Source organism: Passer domesticus, chromosome Z (assembly GCF_036417665.1).
Source record: "Passer domesticus isolate bPasDom1 chromosome Z, bPasDom1.hap1, whole genome shotgun sequence".
NCBI classification, from domain to species: domain Eukaryota; kingdom Metazoa; phylum Chordata; class Aves; order Passeriformes; family Passeridae; genus Passer; species Passer domesticus.
In genome coordinates, this window is record NC_087512.1 from 3,451,497 (window position 1) to 3,475,227 (window position 23,731).

Genomic DNA, 23,731 nt, shown 5'->3' on the forward strand with positions numbered 1-23,731 from the left:
CACTCCAGGCCCTTGTAAACAGTCTCTCTCCATCTCTCTTGTAGGCTCCCTTCAGGTACCTGAAGGCCACAATTTGGTCAAAGCCTTCTCTTTTCCAGGCTGAGCAATCCCAATCCTCTCAGCTTTTCCTCATAGCAGAGCTGCTTCATCCCTGTGATCATCCTGGTGGCCTCCTCTGGGCTTGCTCCAGAAGGTCCATGCCCTTCCTGTACTGGAAAATTATTCTCCTCAGGTAAATCCATCCAACACTTCATGCAGACATGGCTGCACACAGTTTGACCTACTTCTGACCACAGGGTTTCTCTTTCCCATCCCTGTTGGCTCCTCCCTGGCCCTCTCCTTGATCTCTGCTCTCCCCATCACACCAACACTTTTTCACCAGCTCCCTAGTGACCCTTAAGGGCCAAGACCTCTGTGGCACATCCCTTGGGCTAAAGCTGTCTTTCTTGCTGGCTTTTACACCTTTCCTTCTTGTTTTTCCTTCACTTCTCTCATGCTGGTTTTCTTTTTTCACCCTTTTAAACTTGTTTAACTTTTGATCACTCCACAAACCTGTGTGCTTGGCGGAGATGTTATTCCAGTTCTTTAGCACATACTGCTTTTCATTAACTTAAAGCCAGATATTTTTTGCTCAAAGTCCTCAGTTACTAATGCAGAGAGGAAACAGACTCAGATATCCATAAATATCTATCCTGGTGTCCAGCAGGATGACATGCACACAAATGAAAACATGTATTTTCTTCCATATTTATTCAAAATCTTCATTTCCTCATTCAATACCCACTCCTTATTCACTCTTCAACTAAACTCAAATAGGCAAAGCAGAACATAGACAAAAGTTGTGAAATAACTGGTTGATAAATCAAACTCCTCATGAACAATCTTTCACTTTTTTCCTCCACTATGAGATTAATTTAAGCATTTGAAAGAGTGTATTTCTGTAGGCCCTACAAAACAACATGCTGTGGAAAAGATAGAAAGTCTCCCAGCAATTTAGAGAAAGACATTTTTTACAGCCCTGAGAACAAGAATATAAAATTGATCCTTAGATAAATAAGCTCTTCCCAGAGCAGGTCATTGGAACAAGTAATGTAATAGCAAAAAAGGAAAGTAATCACCACCACATTGAAATGAAAGGGCATTTCCCAAGTCTGCTGCCAGTCTCAGTGGCCTAGAACCCCTCCTGGAAACTCCACAATATGCAACCGTACAAAGCTCAACATCAGCATACCAGAAAAGTATTAATAACTATGTAATACATGTGGGACTCCAGAAATTGGGTTAAGTAGGCAGGAATTACTGCTTTTGTCACTGCTGAAGAGGGAGCAGGAAAAGAAAAATTATTCTAGTTCTCAGAGAGCGAGAGGGAGAGAGAGAAGGGAGATGACGTGGGCCTCTCTCTGTTCCTCTCCAACCACCCTCTTCCAAACAAATTTTCTCCACCATCCTCTGGTTCCTTCAAATTTGATTTAGCATCCAAGAGCTGTGGAAAAGATTCAAGGCCACAGTGCAGTCATGCTCCCTTGGGACAAGCAGGGAAGAGAACAATGCCACTCTACTTTCCAGTCCTTCATGTTCACCAAGAGTCCACACCTCCAGCAAGTTTCTTTCAGAAAAGCTTCACCCATCCCTGAGAGCTGGAAATGTGCACTCATTTACTCACAAACAGGGAACTCTGCCAGCAGCCTCACAACCTGCAGATTTTGATTGCATTAAATTGTTCCAAAGCAGGTTTTCCTCTTGAGCCTGGAGTAGAAGGCAATTAATTAAGACCCATTCCCCCCCTCCACTGGATTAAAGCAAATTAAATGGCAGCATTAGGACAACCTTGCCTGGGATAGGGATTCTTGGAGAAGCAGGGCTTTCTCTCTCTGTCTGCACAGGAAGCTGATCCTATTACTTTGCTCAGCTGAGCTTGGATCATCTCTAAAAGGTGCCCTAAGTGTTATCCTACAAGTCTGGGAAGTGCCACTGCCATTTCCCAGACACACAAGTCCAAACACAAAACAGCATGAAGAATTTCTGCTCAGCCACTTCCACTGGAGATAAAGAACACAGTGCTGGGAATTGAGTGAAAACAGCACCAGGTATGGAAAATCTCCTCTTTAACCTGTGTGTGGCTGCCATGTTAAACTGACAAAAGTCCTTTCCTAAGGTTATTCTTCACCTCACTGGTGAGGAAGGGAGACAAGGGATTGTGGGACAACCCTCTGAGGTGCCACATCCTCCTGGAAACACCCCTGGCTTATGGTCCCTGTGGTGTGAAACAGTCATAGCTAAGCAGATGAGTGTTGAGTCATTTCTGAGATATTAGAGATAGGTAAATCGATCAACTAAGTGAGAGCACCAAATGTACACTGGATTAATCTACTCTTGGAGGGGATTAGAAGAAATTTTATCTCACCCAGAGCCTTTGCCAACATTTCCCATTGCATTCTCTAATTTCCCATCAGGAAATCAAACCCAAACTGCTTAAATTCACCCAGGTTCCTAATTCTGCACAGATTGAAGACTACAAAGATGCTTCAACCCAGAGACATAGTACAGCTTCCAAACACTTCCTGCATTACCTGGAAGCTTGGCTCATTTCCCACTGTGGGAATTTAACCTGCTTGAAGTGAAAATCAGAGAAAATCCTCTGCCAGTGTCTCCTATTTGCAGTTGTAACGTGCTAAGCTAGGGAACCACATTCAGGGTCAACCCATCACCTCAAGCAGAGTCTTTCACAACCGTCTTTGCTGCCAGTGCCACAGCACTGTGGGCTGGGGAAAATGGCCAAAATGATGAAATATTGCTTTCTTGTTTTCAAGTGATGCAGAGAAAAGTGGAAACAACAGCAAAAATATTGTCCTTCTAATTGAAAACACAGTACCACTTAATGGTCTTTGAAGTGTGTGTGTGTGTGTGTGTGTTTTGTGGGGGAAGGGGGAGAAATGGATCGCTGTAACCAACACCCCAAAGGACTATAAATCAAACAGCATACAGCTGTTGGTATCAAATATAACTCCTTTTGCACTACATCAAAAAGCTTTAATTAACAACTAATTTATTCAAGTGAAAAAAAAAAACCAACCAAACCCTTGCACTAAATAATTGTATTATAACTGGGGGACTAGTCTGTATTTCCCCCCTCTCAAAAGCATGATAGGAGAGGAAATTGAGTCGTTAGAGAACAGCAAAGTAGAAAAATGGATCAAAGATTCAGGGAGCTTGTTGATTGGCTTTTTGAGTCAGCAGAGACCAAATCAAGCTCATTTAATGAAAAAAGCCACACTGTGAGGTCTGTTTGCTCTAGGACCTACTTTTAATAAAAATGTTTATAAAGATAAATGGCAGTGGCTCACACCAGGCATGGTGTGGACAGGTGTTGCACAACCCTGCTCATACAGGGCTGTCACTTCTGCTCCTTGTCTCTGTTTTGTCATCCATGGAAAGGTCCCATGGCACAGATGGACAAGGGAGGCTTCAGCCATGTGGAGCTCTAGACAGAGCAGTCAAATGTCTGCAGGGTGGCCATCAGTGGTGTCTGAGTAAGCTCACTTGGCAGCTTATCCACATTTGAACACCAAATGCAAGAGGTCAGGCTGGCAAAATCAATGCTTTCCTTTCCCTCCATTTGAAGATCACAGAATCATGGCATGCTCTGCATTGGAAGGCCCCAAAAGGATCTTAAAGCACAACTGAAAGCATGTGCTGGTGCACGCCCAAGAATGCTGCTCTTGCAGATCAGGAGCCCATGCATGAGCACCCCTGCCCTCCAGAGCCAGCCTGGCCACCAGAACCATGTGGCATGACCTGGGTCCCATCCTCTGCCAGCATCACTAAGGCATGAATTTGAGGGATGTTCCTTTTTTCCCCCCTTTTTTTCCCTTCATAACTTTGTGCTAGTGACGACTAACTAATCTCCGTTGAGGTAAGGTAAGTGCCATTATCCTGCTTTAATGGCTAATGAAGCTGAAGCAGAGTAAGTAGTTTACTGGTTGTCTCATCTTCAGGGTCCCATCATGCATGTTTTACTGTTCCTCAGAGTGCACTGAAGTTCCACATTAATGCTGCCATTGATTACAGTGTACAATCTTCAGGGCAGGGACTGTGATTTTCTTTTCATTTGCTTAATGAAAAGCACACTGCCTTTTAATTCCTCTGGATCCTGTTGCCTAGGTTTTAGGTGGGAGCCCCCAGGGATGGCAGCAGCAGGGGGGACAGACGTGATCTGTGCCACGTGGTGCCAATGGGCCAAGAGAGGCTAAAGCAGAGCCAGGCTGCAGCCTCAGCACCTTTCTTTATATTCATCCCCACCTCTGAATCTGTTCCTGGGTAGTGCTGGTCCACCACCACCCACAAGCAATTCTGAAGACTCCTTAAGTCTATATATGTAATCAGGTTATGACACAAATAATTTTTTGTAATAAGATGGTTAAAAGGAAGCATTGGGTTTGCTGCTGTAAACATCAAAGTGAACTGGCAGGTGCAACCTGTAAACATTATCCAACCCAGAGGACAAAAATAATTTCAACACAGCTAATTGATTAGTTTCTGGATAAAATGAAATAATTTGGTACATAACTCTAATGATATATTGCACCATAAGAATGATTTGATAGGCGGGCAAGATTTATTTTGCTTTTGTGACAGCTTTATCCTGTTAGACATCAAAAATAAAAATAATGTTACAAAAAAATCCCTGTAATTCATAAAGAACATTCCAAAAAGCTTAAAAAGACCTTAAAAATCGAGCAGCTTAAATCTTTCTGATACATTTCAAACATACAGGTATATCCTAAAATAAATTTCAGAGGTAATCTTTAGAAGTAACATTGTTCAGGCTTTAAAAAAGAAATAAATCTAAAATGTTAACACATATTAAGCTCTGAAAAGATGTATACATAGGTTTCTCCTAAAGAGATTTGGGTTAGTTTAATTTGGTACCCCTCAGTCTTAAGTATCAAGGCCATGAACAGGATAGCTTTGCACACAAAACTGAGTATCATGGTCCTCATCTACATCTAGTGAGTAATCACACCATTAAGGACTGACCAAGAATGTGTCAGATGTGTTTCCGGCCACCCAGAACTGGTTCCAGTATTCCTGCTGACCTGCACTGCAGAAAGGAAAACCAGAGAACGGGACAATTCATGGCTTCAGGGAGTGAATTGTTTTGTGACCTGATGGTCAAGACACCAACCTAGGCTTGGTCCTGCCTCTGCCAGTGACTACAAAAATGAAAGCTGCTTCATCTTTTAAGTCCTCTTTCATAAAATAGGATCTTCATCTCTGTGAGAAATTCAGTGGGTTGTGATGCCCAGGTTCCTTTGGGCATCACAAATTATAGGGAAAAAAAAAGAATAATTTTTCAAGAACAATCTTCCTACTTGCTTCCGTCAATGATGAATTTAAGCATGGTGCATAAAATCTGACAACTCTGTGTTTGGCTTAAGTATCTTTTATTGTTGGTCATAAATTGTCAACTTCCTTATAAATCTGGGCATATAATATAAATACAGTTGGTAAATGGCTCCTTGAAATTAAGTCAAAATTACAGCACACAACAGCAAGAACCAAGCTAAAAGAAAACCTGATGGCACACGCAAGACTTTTATATTTATTATGAAAACTCAGTGCTGAATCCATGTTGCCCCTAAACCTGAGAATCCCTTTCTCCCACCTACTGACCAATTTGGGATGAGCAGAACTTCAAATTGCCCCATGCCCAGGAGGAGATGTGGGGAGGAAAGGCCACCATGGGTGCTTCAAGCTAGGGGTACTCTAAGCACAGCAGCAGCCTTCATTCCTCAAGGGCCCTTTTGCTTTTTGCACACTCATTCTGTTTCCTGTTTCACCTCGTCTGTTCCCATCCTTACCCCCTAAACAATAAAAGCTCAATGGGAATGCAAATGCAGCTCTCCATTTAAAATCCCAGCCGAGAAGGCAGTGTGTCACCCATATTTATGAGCTCTAAATGGCTTTTATCAAAGTGAGGTCGTACTAAATCACCCCCAAGCTGTCATAAATACAAATGACTCGACATAGTCTGCAACAAGCCTTCGGGGGAAAATTATATGATCTGCTGTTGCAGTTATGCTATATCACACAACGAGCTCATATATTTCCACTGGCAAGGTAACCTGATCCTTCAGAGGACACTAATAGGTGAAAGGGGGACGAGAGGAATAGTGAATCAAGCAGTGCATGCCTGCACGTCTGCACACACGTCTGTGCATGCACCTCCCAGCTAAAGCTCAGGCTCCTCTCCCTGTGTGGAAGAGGAGGTTCTTGTGGTTTTGGAGAATGAGATTTCTTTGGCTGCCTTAATGGAGACGGGAAGCTGCCAGCCAAGAGAGTAAGATCCAGGGGCTCACCAGGGTATTTCCTATTTTAAAAATTCATGCAAAGGCATGAAAATTATTAAGATATGAACCAGAGCTATCCAGACTCCAAAGACTGGACCACTTCCAAGCAAATTAAAGGAGCCATTCCTCAATCTTAGCTGGTGAAGCCCAGGATTATAGCAGAGTCAACTGCACGATAAAGAGGAAACACTTATAAAGGAGGCATGAACTGGGCAGTGGAAAAAAATCATCATGGGCTCCTGAGATAAGGGGCACTAACTATTTTCTGTTTATTTACCTGCTTTTTATTTATGTGCCAACATGGAAAGACACAAATACAAAGAAGGAGAAATTCTAATCAGATGACAGTGACCACAGTTTGGGACAGCCTCTAGATACAGAGCTTGGGACAGCCTCTACATACAGAGTTTGGGACAGCCTGCTGAACACCATCCCCACTCAGCTCTCTGCAGAAAGCCTGGCTATGACTCAACGTGGCACGGCAGGGGCTCAGAATCCACAGTTCTCCCTAAGGTCACACTGGGGTGTTGGTCACCTCACATGCAAAATAAGTCAACTCCAATGACCATTTGCTCATATTTTTGTGTCTGGGATGAAGACCGTGTCTGTCTGCCTGGCAAAGGGTTACAGCAATAAGTCAGATTGGGTTTGCTATCTCTAACATAATAGAGGCACTGTGCCAATTTTCAGCAATCCAGGTCGGATGTGGGCATTTATAATGGTACCCTTCTTGGAGAATGAGGTCTCTAACATTAAATTATATATTTTAATTAAAAGCTGAACTTACTGAGCTTGAGCTACTAAACTTGATTTTCAGCTGCCGTGAGCCTGGTGGGAAGCCAGTTGGACAGCACTGCCATTTTCCAGTGTTGAGCTTTTCATAAACGCTCTGCACAGGAAACCTCCTCAGTGAGGAGCTGAAGAGGCAGCCTGGTGAAATGCATGCTTGAGCAATTTATTATCAAAGAGGATGATAAGAGCAAAGCCATCAGAAATCCTGATTTGAACTCCTTCTGTTGTGATTCACTGTACTCCTTCTCCCAGGTGCATCATCTCCTGCCAGTGCCAGGGAACAGGCAGCCTTTCCTGAAGCTGGGGGCTGAGGGTTATCAGCCCTGCCCTAGCTGCTGGAAGGGCCACACTGTCAGAAGTGTGGAGGAGGAACCCAAGGAGCAAGCAAGCTCAACACACTGCCTGAAGAAGCTCCTTGCACTTCAAGAACTCCACCAGCTCCCACAGCTGGCCTGTTGGCAGAAGCTTCCACTGCTCAGGAAGGGAAGCAGGGAGGACATGAGGCATCCCTGCAGAACAGCAAGGTGGTGGCAGGCTGACCTGTGCCAATGGTCAAGCGGTGAGGCTTGTTATCCAAGAAAGGCCACCTGGAAACCAGCCAGCTGGCTGTCCAGTGTGATTAAAGACAAAATATGAAATGCTTCAGAAGAGGGAGAAATAGGATCGCAGGTCTGGGTTGCATAATCTCATGCATTTGTGTAACCAGTCTAAATAGAGCGTGTGAGCTGACCAGATGTTTTTCATTTCAGTGTACAGCGCTGTGCAGCAAATCAGAGACCAACAAGTGCCAAACACAACGGTGGCTTTGCCAGCACTGCTGTAATCAGAGCTCAACAAAGGGCACTGTCAACCCCAATCTCTGGGCTGACAGGTCAATCTGCTGGCTGGGTAAAAGACAGACCGTTCTTTACACCAAGTACCTATATCTGAGCTAAGTACCAGTAGTAGCTGGTGAACGTGGGGTTGGGTCTCAGTCATTGAGCCAAATATCAACAGAAAAAGAGCCAGCAGGGTTGTGTATATGATTTGATCCACTGTGGGAGTGATCTATAATGCAACATCTATTTATTTAGACACACCTGGATACTTTATGAGACAAAACCAGCCAATATGAAAATATAGAGGAAAAACAATATGCAAACTCATTTATGACTATAATATCATTTTGGTCTGGAAACACTGAGCTCCACTCAAGGAGTACTGAGCTCCACTCACTCAGTACTCAAGGACTGTACAGAGAATATACATTGGGACAATGCTTTGACAAGGTGATAAATTTTGCTTTGTTAGGGGCCATTTTTATCCCCAGATTAGTGTGCAAAGATCTGTGATAAAACAGTAAACATTAAGCAGAAGAAATCAAGATCTATATTACACATGTGCCTTACACACCCACTTCTCCCACAATATCTTTGGTGGATACATTCACTGATGACCAAAACTCTTTGGCACCAGATAAAAAACACACTGTTGTCCTAACAAAGCCTTGGAACAACAGTTGGTCATCTCTGCCTTAAACTTAAATAGATTAGTTACCATAAAGAAGTTACACTGTTTTTACTACATGGATAACATTATACTGAAGTAACAATGATTCTAGACAGCAGTTATGTAAGAATTAGGGGAAAAAATTATCCCTAAAGGCATCCTAATTCTCAGAACTGTGTGTAATCTAGGTGTCATATGACTTACTATTGTTATATTACACTGATAAAACATAGGGTGTTGTCCTGGCATAAGATGTGTACTGGGTTATACAGACCAGCACTTCAAGTGTTGCACGTGAAAAACATTCTAAGCATGTTCTAAGTAAACTTTGTATACTGATATCTAATATAAGTGATTTATTTAGAGCTAACTTGACTTTTCTGAATGTCCTTCTTTATTTTCTCTTTTATTTCTATTTTTCTCTCAATTTCTAACTTGGAGCCAAGTTTGCAAGTCCGGAGGCTGAAATCCTCTCCCAGGTTGCAGCAGGTGGTGCAGCACAGCTGTGCAAGCCACGGGGTGCTTCCCTACTTTCAACTTCAGCAGCTCCAACAGCAAGGGAGCAAGCCTTCTCTCATTCCTCCCAAAACAGAAATAAACACAGATTTTAAAATCGTGCTCACTGGGACTGTGACAGCAGGAGGAACCAGGCTCTGAGCCCCACCTCTAAGCAGAACAACAAGCACAACACCAAGGAGGAATGCCCCACCATTAACACTGACATACAAGTCATAGAATCCTAGAATGGCTTGAGCTGGAAGGGAACTCAAAGCTCATCTTGTTCCAACACACTGCCATGGGCAGGGACACCTTCCACTAGACCAGGTTGCTCAGTTGGTGCTGTCCTTGACTGTGTTCTAATATAAATTGCCCCTCAACAACATTATTTTACTCACAAAAGTATTAAAGTAAAAATAAATCTTATCTTGATCCTCAAAATTCCCAAAGGCATGATAGCTGGAGACTTTTTGTAAGTTCTGATTTTGTATTTGCAGGCCTAAAGCCTTTCAGTTATGCAAAATAAGGATTAATTGGATATTTTGTGAGCAAGAATGGGTTGCTACACTAAAGATAAATGAAACAACTGAATTGATATACTTGTGCAAGCCTTCAACATATGCTAAGTGCAGTTTAATGTAAGTATTTCCATCCACTGCTTCTTTTAAAGCCACTGCATCCCAATGCAAAATTATTATCATGACTATTCTAGACACAAGCCCTTTTTGTTCATGTTCCCTTTTCATGCTTACTTCCTTTGTGCTTATCTTAGGGGCTAGAACAACTATCCCATGAACGAATTTTACCAAAGTTTGTTCTGTGTGAGTGATCAAAATGTTATATTTGAACCTGCTATGGGGATACCTCTCTGTTTATTTGCTTCTTGAGGTGGCAAGAAGGATATTTTCTACAAAGCTAATTTAACTACAGTTTGCACCAACAGAAATATTTTCAGTTACAGCAAGAGGGTGACAATGGCAATGAATATAACTAATGGATCAAGCTTAATTTTGAGTCTCCTACTTGCTAAAATATCAGGAGAGAATTTTTATCTTAAACAGCCTTGTAGTGGCTGCTGCCTCTAGAAAAGCCTTGGTAGCAGATGCTCAGAGCAGTTTTTTGACCAACAGAGAACAGATAATGTGATGAACCTATGGGTGACAAAATGCTGACCAGAGCCATCACAGCATATTAGCCTTCAGTTTGGGATCTGATCAAAATCAGCTTCCAGGTAGTTTGGGCTTTCAGTGAGTTAATTAGTCCATTCATTTTCCAAAGTTATCATTTTAGAAATCTGTGGATTGCACTGTGATTGAATGTCACGCTAGTGTGATGATAGAGAGAATAAACTTGCACCGCTGGGGCCCTGAACACCTTGACCCAGTGGGTGGCATCCCAGACTACTGAGCAGAGGTTGAAACTGGATGATTTTTAAGGTGCCTCCCAACCCAAACCATTCTGTGATTCTCTGATTCTGTTCTGTAAAATCAGTAACCCAGGTGAGCTGCCCAGGTCTATTCAGTCTGTCTGCAGCTTCCTCCCAAGAGGAAGAGGAGGGGCAGACACTCTTCCCCCTGGTTAGCAGTGACAGGAGCCAAGAAAGTGGCATGAACTTCTGTCAGGAGAGGTTTAGGCTGAGCAACAGGGAAAGGTTCCTCTCCCAGAGAGTAGTCTGGCTCTGGAACAGGCTCCCCAGGGCACTGGTCACAGCCCCAAGCCATAAAGAGCTCAAGAAGCTTTTGTACAATGTTCTCAGACATGTGGTTGTGACTCTGGGGGTTGTCCTGTGCAGGGCCAGGAGTTGCAATTTGGTGATCGTTGTGGGTCCCTTTCAACTCAGGATATTCTATGATTTTATGATTCTATGAATTCTTCACATTGGGAGGTCTCATTTACTGTTGCATAATGATGTGTTATGATGGAAAAGTTACCTGGCTCAAATATGAAATCCTTTCTCATATGAGTAGCAAGTTTTTCATCAGCAGCTGAAACAAAACAGGTTTATGGGTGCAGGCACTGAGCTGACAGAGGCTTTACTCTGCAGTTCTTTAGGTGGCCTAATAATGCAAACTCTGGATAAGATTTGGTCACCCTAGAGGAGTACAATAGAGAACTCATAAAGTTTAAAAAAAAAAAATCAGAAACTTGTCAAAATAACACAAAAAAAGTGTGGCACAATCAAAGCAATATTCAACCACAGCAAGAAGCTGCTTCAAGAGCACAAGGCTGTGATTCTCTTTGGGGTGGGGTTCATGAAACTGGCTCACTACCAGAGCCACTGACTGGAAGAAAATTCACAGATACACATGATGACTCTCTACTTGGGGTACATAAGATGCCACACAGACTCTTTAGCAAATTCAGAGTAATTTTCAGATTGATAATTCTTAAGGCCAGCAGAGACCTGAAAGGATGGACAGACAAACATTTTTTGGCTGAATCAGACACGAGGAAGTAGTTACTGCCACCACTCCATGTCCAGCTGGCTCTTCTGGACAGGGATTGCTGCCAGCCCAGTTTTGTTGGCTGTCTCTCCATCTGAGCAATCTGAGCAGGTCCTAACCAACATCCGCCCTCCAACAAGTCCAGAGTTCTTTTGGATGAACAGCTAAACTGAGAAAGCCAAGGAAGTGACCTACTGAAACCTCAGGGATGGAGAAGGCCTGGGAACAAGCTGCCCAGATCACGACCTACACATCCCAGATCTGCTACAGAGAATGATTTATCTGACCTTTCATCTGAGTTGTCCAAGCTGACCACTCAATTTGCCCGTCTATGCCCCGACTCACAGTCAGAAATTGCCTGGCTCAATGCATCCTTCAGATTACACTGCCTTGTCTGGAGTTTTAAGAAGATGGAGAGACCCTACCATGAGTTTTGCTCAAGCAACCAAACGTGCTTACCAACCCTGATGCAGCCTGACTGACCTGGTCTGTCTCAGGCAATACAGAAGATCCAAGAGACAACAAGCTGCCTCTTACCATAAAACCAACAGGTCTCACTGCTATATGCAGTGCCCTAGAAGAAATGAATGTTTGAAACATCTAGCAGGCACAAAAACAAAATTTAAAAAAAAGAAAAGAAAAGAAAAATACACACACACACACACACACACACACACACACACACACACACACACGCATGCTGTTGTTACAGTCTCCCCCCACAGACCTCCTTTGTCCCTGTAGCTGCCATTGCTCCCCGTAGCCCATGCTCCCCTCTGTCCTCCTGACCCCTCCTCTCCCTCCATTCATTCTTCCAGAATTTATCCCGCTTCTTTGACTCGGCATGTGTCTGGGCAGATGTCCAAAAAAACCTCCCTTCAGCAACGGGGGGAGGAAATTCCTCCAATTCAGCCCAGGCTCTTTCCCCCCACCCCGCTTCCCGCCTTCTCTCTCCCTCTTTTTCTTGCTCCTTCTTCTCTTTTAACATGTTGAATGATTGATAACACTCTCCTTGCCTCTCTGCTGCCTGTTTCAGCCCTTTCTGCCCAGCATCTGCAGCCCTGTAGGGAAACAAGCTCTCCAAGGCGATGGGATGTTGGGGACCCCCTTTGGTTCTTTTCAAAAATTCAATAAATAAAAGGAAGGAGGAGAGAAGCACAAGGGAGTCTGGAAGGTCTGGGGAGGCGGGGGAGGAAGGGAACAGCTAGGAAAAGCCCTTGATTAGGACGAGTCCAAAACAAACAAACAAATTAAAAACAAATGCTTTGCATGTCCCCTGTTCTCCGTTTGCCATGGAAAAGTGAGTGGAAATTTTTGTTCTTTGTGTTGTTTTGTATTTTCAGGCCCAAACTTTAGGTTTGTGCAGAACTTCTAGTTTCTTGTTATGCTGTTATTATGAATGAGTTTGTTGCCTTAAATTCACACTTTCTGGAGCCTTTCATTTGCGTGAAGATCTTGAACTTCATGTGAAAACAAAACGGTGTTTGTCTTTCCAACAGCAGAAGGAGGTTTGTATAACCTCTAATATAATACCTTATACATCAGAATCAGAAAAACATACTTAGTTTTTATGTGTCATGCCACTGTGCCTTATGTTTGTACATCCATGCAGGCATCCTGTCTTCATAGTTCTCAAATACCACAGGATGCCATGCTAATACCTGGATTTTGATTAGATGTTCACATTCCCTTTATAATTCAGATTTCAGGCATGAAACTCATCAGGCTGTTTTATTTTAGCACTGTACATAGCACATGTTTAATAGAGATGTAAAATACAGAATCACAGAAAGGCTTGGTTTGAAATGGACCTTAAAGATCATCTCATTTCACTCACTTCTCCCTGCCATGGACAAGGTTGATAAACACCTATTACATGCAACAAACTCCCATTAATTACTTATTATTATTATTATTATTATTATTATTATTATTATTATTATTATTATTATTATCTGAAATGCAAGTGAGAACTCATGGCCTGTACCAGAATCAGCACTTCATTGCACTGGGCAGCATTTGCTGAGACAACAAAGCCCTGAGGAAATTCCAGAAGCGTAGGTAAAAAGGATAGATTGTTATGCCCATTTAACTGAGGGAATCTGGAGATGGACAAAATTATGAAGAGAAGGATGAAGAGAAGTGTTTGTTTTATCTACCTTAGACATCCTTAGACAGTGTCAGCTGATTCCAGACTCCATCTACAGAGAACAAACCAGCATCTCCAGGATTCTCCTAGAAAGCCCTTGAGTGACTCTCTGAAATATGACACAACTCCAGGATGTGGAAAGTTATGCCTTTTTATTCCAGCCAACATCACCCAGAAAATCTCTGGCAGAGTTGAGATTTCTGCCCACATATCTCACTCCCTAGTCCAATGCCTAAGCAAAGAGAGAGAGAGAAAAATATCTGTATTTCTTGGTAATGCTACCTGTCTTCTCAGTAGCAGAAAAATTGTTCCTTCAAACAAGGAGAAACAGATAGCATAAACTCTTCATATTTTATTAATCAAGGTTCTGAGCTTTGAGGCTTCTGCCTGAAAATGAAAGGTAAGTTTCTGTGACATGATAATTCAAAGTTAAATAAACAACTCACTGGTGTTTAGAAGAAGTTACATTTAAACCTTAATAAGATGGAAAACAAAACATAATAATCAGCAAGATTTTTTTTTGTTTTCCTTATTTTTAAATTGAGGCAAAAACCCTTCACTTCAGTTACATCTGGGAAAACTCTTTGTTGTATATTTATTCCTTGGTAGCTCATAAACTCAGCGTCCTTGCTGTAAGGGATCTCCCTCTCCTGGGCCTGGAGGATACTTGTCATTTCTGTGTAGGTAGCAATCTATCTACCTGCTGCAAGCTGCTGACTACCTCAACAGGATCTGGGGAGGAGAAGCCCTCATTTATTTATTTGAAACAACTGTAAAGTGCTGTTGGGAAATATCAGATGTATTTCCTTGTCAGATGTGTCCGCACTGAAGGTCTCCTAATGCAAAGCTGGTAATTACCAGAGGTGAAATATCCAACACAAACATCCAACCTACCAACCCAGCACTCACCCAGCATCACCAAATGACACATCCCACAGAAATAATAGCAGTAATAATCAACTTCTCAAAGAAATTTCCTGACAGAAGGCTTGCTTCCCTTGAAGGCAACTGTTAATGGTGTCCTACAAATTCAACATGACTTTCACAAATAATTCATTGGCATCTGCAGCCTAAACATGTAAAGACTGGGAAACTGAATTGTTTTCAGAAAAAATAGTTAGCTCTTGATTTCTGAACTCTGTAAAGCTGACTCAGAAGCCTGGGGGGAAGAAATTATATTCAAGCTCCCCAAAATGTCATAGACATAGAACTGTTCATGTTCTGGCTCAAAACATTGGGTGGTCTCATCTGCCAATTACTTTAACCATTTTTTTTTTTGCTTCACCTACCCCTGCATTTATTGTATGGCCTTTCCAGTATAAATACTGCAAAATTCTAGGTATGAAAAGTGAGATGCAGCTGTTTGCTGTCCCACTGCCTGATGAAACCTCCCCAGTGAGAGGTACCACTAGGAAATCCTGGAAGCCCAGCCCAGAGCTGGCAGCCTCTCATCCCCTTCAAACAGCTTCACGGTGGGCTCAGCTTCAGGGATAGGAGCTCCCAGGGGTGCCAGTGTGAGGAATTTGTCCCTGCTGGGCCCTGAATGGAGGACTGATAAATGACAGGCACATTGCATTAAGAGACGAAACCTCCCCAGACTGTCTGGGGCAGCAGTGCTTATCTGGTGTCCTCTTTCCAAACCTCTTGCTAGTCTTGAATGCCACTGCAAATGATGTCAAGAGACATATTTGAAAGCAATATGGGTTTATAGTTTCAACAGATGTCTTTTTTTTTTTTTTTCCACATGAATAGTACCTGTTAAGTATCTGTCTCAGTGCTACCCCTGCAATAAAGCCCAAGCAATCAAATGTTTTCTTGGATGAGAGACATGATCTAAGCTCTTTGCACTGAGGTGAGAGTTGTCCCCTTTTTGTGTGGCCAAGCATGCAACTAAGTCCCCATCTTTGACTTAGATTTAGATGTAAATTCACCTAAAATAACACTGGAGATCAGCCAAACTCTCTCTAAAACCATCTCCCCTGCACACCTCATCCTTGTCCCATAAAAACAACTGCAAGGATCCATCCAAAATCCCACTGGCATTGCTCTGCTCTGTGCAGCCATAGCAGGAACCATGTTTCACTGCCCTGAGACAGCAGTACAGTGTTCCTCTGACCTACCAGAGGTTGGAGAAGTGAATGTAAACACATCACTATCAGTTCTCTTTCCTCTCCTCTCTCACACAGCAGACAATTCCCATTTACATCTATGAGCCAAAATTTAATGTGGTTTTTATTTTTTAATTTGTTTTGGTTTTTTTTTTTTTAATCTGTGGAATTGCTAGAATCTCCCCCAAAGAAAAGAATGTATTTATCAAAATCTATGAACCTAGAAGTAACTGCAGGCTTTATTCTGAATGGACCCAGTAGGTTTTAAACCATTTTGCAACCATTAGCAGCTAAGGACCCAAAATGTCAATCTCATTTGTCATGGGTGCAGAGGGGAATAAATGTCCATTACCAATGATTTTTTTATGATTCCACTGAGAATGCAAACCAGAACAACAAAAAAAAAATATGGGATGGGCTAGTAATTTCTTCCCACTTATTCAGTAGCTTTAGGTACTTGATTTTGAGCAAAGTGGAATTGGTCATTGGTATGTGGCAGCAGGACAATGAGGCAAAGAGAAGAAAAGATAGAAATGGATTGGAAATATTTACATAGAGAGAACGTGATGGGGTAGGAAGGAGTCTATAATAAACAGGGAAGGCAGCAAATCTAATTAATAATTAGTATAATGATATCAGCTGTAGGCCTTTCTCTGGTGTGCCAATAAATCAGACTCCAAGCCATGTAAACCTCATGCCTTTGCTTTCTGGTTGTAGCCATGGTCTGGGACACAATAAAATGGATATAATCTTTAGCTATATCTTCAGCTATGTACGCAATTATATATTTATCTCTATCTATATTATTTATAATCATATCTGTATTTATGCCTATACTAGTCTATCTCCATCTCTATCTGTATTTCTGTCTCACTCCATATCATCTTTGTCTTCTGTAGGACAAGCATTTTTACTTAAAAGTTTACAGAACACAGAGAATGTCTGCCTGCAGGGAAGCACAGAAATTTAGAGGAGAAAAACACACAACAAAAAAAAAATTATAACAACAACAAATGAAAAATTATACATCCCTGCATTGTCCTTTTCAAAATCAGTTTTTAAATTATTGTTTACGACCAAACTCTGTCTGCATCTGCTGGCCCTGGGTAGAGCTTAAGCTCTTGGTTTTCCCTACGTAACACATGAATTTAACCTGAAGGGCAACATTATCATTTGACCCGTGAGAGTGTAAGCCCGAAAGATCATCAATTCCCTTAAATTGGTGGCCCAGTCACTCATTTAATGCCTCCACGTCAGCTTGAAATAAGACTTACAGTTTGATAGGTCAAAGTGAAAAGGGGAGGATGGGAGGGTAGGGGGGAAAGACTGACTGATTGCCATGGCAATAAAATAAAAATAAAATTAAAAAAAAAAGAAAAAAGAGGAAACACTCCTCAGTGAAAGCATTGTCAAAATATATATATATATGGGGAGGAGCAGTTTTACAACCTCCTGTAACCCAGTGGTCCTGAGGCATTGCCTTTCACCGTCTACCCAGGAACAGGCCTCTGAGAGGTTGTAAAAACACCATCTATTATTCCAGAGACCCAGGCATCGTCTGAAGGGGCTGTCTTGTGCAGAGAGGCTTCTTTCTCTCCCCACACAGGGGCCCAGGCTGAGAGAAAAACCTCAGAGAGGGCGAGTGGGGTGCTTGGACCCCTCCAGCTCCCATCCTGGGGTCCCCACAGAGTCCTCCAGCCTTTGCAGGGTGCTGCCAGGGTGCCTTGTGGATCCAGCTGCAGTGCTCACTTCTGCCTGCATCCCTGTGTTTGGATGCAAAATATGCCCAGGCTCTTGCTCCTCCCCTCTCTGAACCTCTGTCTCTTCTAGATTTGTTCATCCTTGCCCCATGTCCCTGGCTGGTCTATGGTCTTTGCTTTTTCTCCCTAGTTCTTAATGGTCTTTGCTAAATTTCCTGTGGTTTTTTTTGGGTTCTTTTTTTCTCTTTTCTTTCCCCCATACTAGTGATTTGTTTTCTGGGTTTTTTTTTTCTCCTTTTTTCTTCCCGAACAACCTGGCAGCAATAAGCACAGCAAGGGAAATTTTCTTACAAACTGTACTGAAGAAACTCTTGCAGTCTGCAAGACCAATCAGGTTTATATAGACAAAATAATCACAAAGCAGCAAGTCCACCAACTCTGGAAACCAAATCAAGCCCTTCACATCCCTACAGAGACAAGATAATAAAAACAATACACACTGAGTTAGTTTTCTGGAACAAGGACCCCAAGGAGATGGTGAGCTAGTGGTTCATCCAGAAATCTGACCACAGCAAGTTTGCACTGACCTTGTCCTTCTCCCCCTCCTTCGCTGTAAGATGCTATCAGTTTCCACTGTCACAAAGCTCATATTTCAGGCTTTTTTTGGTTTTGTTTGTTTGTATGTTTGCTTGTTTCATCCAACAGTACACTCACGATGGAATGAAGATTATAATTGCAGTGTTGGCGCCTGGGACAGGGACAAAGCAGGACAAGTGGTTTCACCCTCATTCCCTGTCTCCCATGTTAGGCCCACACTCAAGGTTCATCTTTACAGATTAATTTCCACTCCTAGTTTTCAAGTCCACAGGCCACAGTGTGTACAAACCAATGAAACCATCCCCATTGCTCAGTCTCCATTTTAGTGGGTTTACTTCCAAAAAGCTACACTCCTAAACAGATTCCTGAAAGAAACAAAGTTTAGCTACTATGACTGACAACTTCTAGGTCCTGCTTCTCCTTTTGCTTTCCAAAAATGTTAATCCAAGGAAGGACAAATGTCATGGCAAGGGTCAGAGCCCTCCTACAGATTTATCTTCTCAACTGGGTCGTGATCTGAGACTTAGGGGTATTTTAAGTATTATTATAAAATATTCAAGTGCAGCAAGTTTTCAAGTAGGTGCAGCCAGCTACAGTTTCTGCTACTGGGAGCCACTTGAGATCTTCAGTGAGTTCATCCATCAGCTTTTCCTTCTTGGACATGGCCACAGGATCTAAGGTCACAGATGGGGCCCAACAAGTACCTTGAGCCACCCTGGAATTTCAGAAATGTGAAGGAAACTGATAGCACCTGAAATCTGTTTTGGTTTTTGCTCAGGTTCAGGCGCCTCTTGCAGGACAGGTGTCCTCATTCCTCTGGCCCTGGGGTGGATTAAGCCAGTTGACCCCACACCTTGGGTCAGAGGTGGCGGAAGAGGGAAGACTCAACTCCCACGAGCCCAGTTTATGTGGTAATGGAAAGCTCTCAGCCACGTCCAGTGTAGAAAGTGCCCCATGATAAAACGGGGCTTTGGCACTCTATCAGGCACTCAAGTGTGACCAAGCATCCAGCCTCCTGCTGCAGGAGATGGGTCACATTTACAGCCTGCCCTCCCCTTCCACAGCCAGGGAGCGTGGAGAAAAAGGCAGCTGCTCCTTCCTGGAGCACAGGGCACCTGTTACGTTCTGTCCTGATCAATGACCAGAGGATTCTGGGCAGAGCACAGCCCAGCACAGTCCCTGGAGCAGCACCACAGCCACACAGCCCAGCTCAACCACAGGTCTGGCAGTGAGGAGGGGGAGAGATGGGGAAGGGAACATGGAGACAGAGACTGCCAAAGTTATGGAATCAGTGTCAGATCGGGTGGGACCTAGAGCAACCTGATCTAGTGGGTGGCATTTAGTGGGTGACTCTGTGATCCCGCTGGCATCCCTCAAACTTCTTTTCAGTGACTGTTTTGTCACAGCCTGCCAAGACAATGATCAAAAGTGAGAAGGATAAAAAAACCCTCGTGAACTCATGATTTTTCTAAAATTCCAGTGTTCTGAATGCAGTGATTTGGAGTGGAGCTGCAACAAGGTGCCTGAGACACACAGTAGAATCTCTGCCCCTTTTCCCTTTCCCTGGGGGAATACAGCAAAGGGATGAGCCCTGTACAGCCCAGGGTTGGAGCAGATGAACTGATGCTCTTCCCCTCCCTTTACCACATATCCAATAGGATGCTGCATTTCCCTTGTTCTGCAAAGTGCCTCCAGCAACTTCCTTCCCTTTGCTCTGCACAAAAGCTATATCCAGCATGAAATTATTTCATCACAGTTCTTTAATTTATTTGCTTAGGCAGCCAATTCTGTCTTCTTGTCTGAAGATCAAAACAACACCCATCCCTTTTCTTGTGCCATTTAATCCTAACTTTCACCTCCACTACATGTGGCCAAATCTACTAAAATATATTTGTAAAGTTTGATCAAATAATCAATTTATAAATATCAGTATTTTTAAAATGAAATAACAACGTAAACACAGCAACTAATAGTCTTCTTGAGAGTTGTGTGGTCTGATGAGGATTTTCTATAACAAACCATCTTGTAAAATCACCTAGAGAGTTTTGTTCTTGAAGCTCTTTTTATACAAACCTGTGTCCTCAACCAGTGAGGGCCTCATTACTTACATATGACTGTTGGCAGAGTTCCCAACATATAAACTCAAGAAAAGCCATTTTGTCACATTCACCTATACAAAATGCTAAGTTCAAGTCATTTTGAAATCAGTAGAGGACAATTACTGAGCTATTTATTAACATAAATAATACATTAGTACAAAGAACTATAGAACCATAGAACATCTTGGTTGGAAGGGACCTTACAGATGATCCAGTTCCACCTCCTGACATGGGCAGGGACACCTTCCATTAGACCAAGCTGTGCAAAAAAACTTCCAGGAATATGGCATTCACAACCCGAGAATCTGTCTTTCTCCAACTCCTCCTATCTATTTCAGCTCTACAAGGCATTGATGACTGGGAACAATTCCCACAAACTGAAACAAATCAAACAGGGAAAGCAAACAAAGAAAGAAACAATCTGGGACAGTTGAATCATAACACAATTTGTCTCAAGGAATTCTTCCTGCCCTTACGATAATTAAATTTCAAGGCACAGAAGTAATTTCCACCGTAATTTTCCATCTTGGACCTTGGTGAAAAAAGAATAGGGAGGCAATCAAAAGAATAAAAGAGCATGCTAAGCATACAAGTGTAAGCATCCACACTTGTGTACCAAAAAAAAAAAAAAAGAACCCTCCTCAAAAGAAATGAAAAATACTTAATACAAGGAAACAGAATTTTATAGGTCTTATTGCATAACTGTAGAGTGCATGCACAATTCCTGTTTCTGAACAGAAAAAAAAACCTATCAGGAAAGCACCTATCTTTTCAGATATATATTGAATGGTCCAAGCTTTTATGGATTCCCTGCTTGTTAAGCAGTTCTATCAAGTACTCTTATGTTTTCATTCTGCCCAGCAGCTTCCTCTGTAACCCACAACAATGGTATGAAAATGTGGCAAGCACTGAAATATCTAAGTAAACATTTTACAGTGCATAGTCATGTGAAATACTTTGAATGATATTAGTCTTACAAGAGAAGCCACATTGGATATCTGATAGCAGCAAGAGCCAACATGACATTATTACTAATAGTATTAATAATAGTAATGGGAGTATGAGTGGGATTGTTATGACTATTGTTATTCTTATTGGTGTTAAATTCCTTTCCTATCATTAACAAGATCACTAAATCACAAGTTTATTTATGGGTGCTTTCATTAGACATAGAATACCACAACACAATCCCAACAACCCCAGACAAAGAGGAATTGCTGATCTAGATTTGGGGGAATACTTTTCACCTTAGGCCCATCTCAGAAACTCCTGTGTCTAATCAGATATCCTGGATATATAACCACAGGCTTGCCAGACCAGTAACCAGGACTGGGATTGCTGTTCACTGCAATGAGGAACTGTTGCTTCTGATGAAACCCGTTTATGTGTTTGGCACCCTCCAGTGATGCCCACCAAGCAAGATGAATTTTTGGGAAAGCCAGAGTTGGTGTCCATTATAAGGGGAGGAAACAAAGCCTGAATCCTCAAAGCTATTGACTCTGAAAATCTCTTTTCTTAAGGTGGGAACAACCCAAAGCAGGCAAACTCATGCATTCAAGACCGCACTGGCCATGGTTTCATGTTGATGAGGGAGGCTGCAGGGCAGATTTCAGATTTATACCTCACACAGGATTTTTCCGTGACACCTTTGCTTCAGAGAAACTGTTTCACTCTCTGGTGTATGCCAAGAAAAACATGGTCCAAGTAGTCTGGCCACTAAATTTGATCGCACACCTCTCTTTTTAACTAATGGGCTAACACACAGCCTCTGCTGCTGACCAAAGGGCATTCAGCTTAGAAAACACTAATGCGTGAAAACGTCTGCAGGCTGACTACGTGAACAGCAATATACATTTTTAATTTGAATAATATGCAGTGTTTACCATAATTAGACAGCACATTAACATGATTAAACCAGCGCTGCAGATCAAAGTGGCAAGGCACCCGTCTCGAATCCGAAGCCTTTATTGCCGGGAGAACTGTGTTGTGCTTGTCCATTGAGTGACTGCTTGCCCTGCCCTTTTGCAGTGTGAGTTTGAAGCTGTCATTGCAGGGGGGCAAAATTTTCCCTGACAAGCAAACAAATCCATTAACATGTTAACAGGTCTTGCATGTACGTGTGGGAAATATTAAGGATGCCAGTACAGCAGCATGCTTAGGAGGGTAGCATTTATTCCAAGACAACAAAATTCTCAAGTTTTACTATGGGAGGCAATGTGTTTTTACCTATCCTGAAAGGCTGGAAAGGAATTGATTTTCAACAGTAGTTAAAATAACAGAACTAGAATCAGCAGAACTTACTGCTATTTTTATCTGCTGGTTGTTGATCTCTAACTTTAGCATCCATCAAATGGCCGCAATTATATTGCTATGTGTGATTGCTTTGTGTACGCCCTCCAAGTACTCCAAATCACAGTCTGCTCTCCTACTCGTTCCTGGGAGCTTTGCCATTGATTTTAATCAGGCCAGAACTTCACCCTTGTTTCAGCCAGCAGAAATCCTGGCAGCAGACTTTTTCTCTGAAGCAAGCCAAATGTGATGGAAAGTGGAAATGATGGCAAACGGGCACAAAGGCTGCCCACACATTTAAAAGTGGGACTGTCCAGTTGTGGAGCTTTTAAGGATGTCTGCTGTTTTATTTAGTTCTCTGTGTTGCTGGAATGTGAGCATGGATTTCTTTAGAGAGATGGCACAGAGAGATTATGTCTGTAGACACAGAAAGGAAAAAGATAATTATCAAGCTTTAAGTAAAAGTAGATGGTGATTCATAAATCCTTTCAGTTCATACTTTCAGTTGCAATATTTTTTTTCCCATTACACCAGATAAGCACCCTTGCTTTTACACATGAAGGAATTTGGCAACAAAAGTTATTCCAAAATACAGCAGCTGCAGTGCATTAAGAGTGCTCTAACCATTAAAGGGCATCTGGAACATCTCAAAATTAGTATTGCATCAGGCCACAGGCCACAGAGATTTCAATACAATGGGCACACTTCAATTCATTCCAGCTTTAGCTGTGTTCCAGAGCAACGTCTAGTGCTCAAGACTGGGAAAGCCCTTGCAAGCTGCACCAGTTTTGTGACTGTCACGGAATGATTTTCAGCATGTAATCTTCAAAGCAAAGTGGAGTAACCCACAACACAGCAGCAAGATCATATCTTAATTTTTACAAATGCTTTGCTTATGACATGAGTGCCTAAAGTCAATAAAATGTCCTTCTGAGCAAGGTGCGATAAAAACTTGCAGGGCATCTTACAGAGTGTGAGCTCCAAATGCCTGAAGCAAGCACAAGGTGGGATTGACACGGAGTATAGATGTAAAAAGAGCATGATGACAGCTGTAGATATGGTTTCTCCCTGACATCTTTGTCCCATTCAGCCTAGTTTAACAGTGGGGTCATCTGGGAAGGTGGGGGTTGAAGACAAAGAGAGGATGAGGTGGTGGAGAACAGACAGCACCAGTTCTTCTATCTTCTGCCATGGCTTGGGGTTAGGGAAGTCTGTGT

The 23,731-nt window shown here is 42.4% G+C and overlaps 1 protein-coding gene across 12 annotated transcripts in view; it reads right to left on the reverse strand.

Moving 5' to 3' along the window:
* The window catches only part of SETBP1 (SET binding protein 1), a 265,843-nt gene that overhangs the window by 161,419 nt on the left and 80,693 nt on the right, over positions 1–23,731 (reverse strand). Inside the window, exon 3 of one of the 12 annotated variants that reach the window (XM_064405212.1) lies at positions 60–206. The exons of the other annotated variants lie outside the window; for them this stretch is intronic. The gene's annotated coding sequence lies outside the window, so the exon portion shown is untranslated. The remainder of the gene's footprint in view (positions 1–59; positions 207–23,731) is intronic. 12 annotated transcript variants of the gene reach the window in all.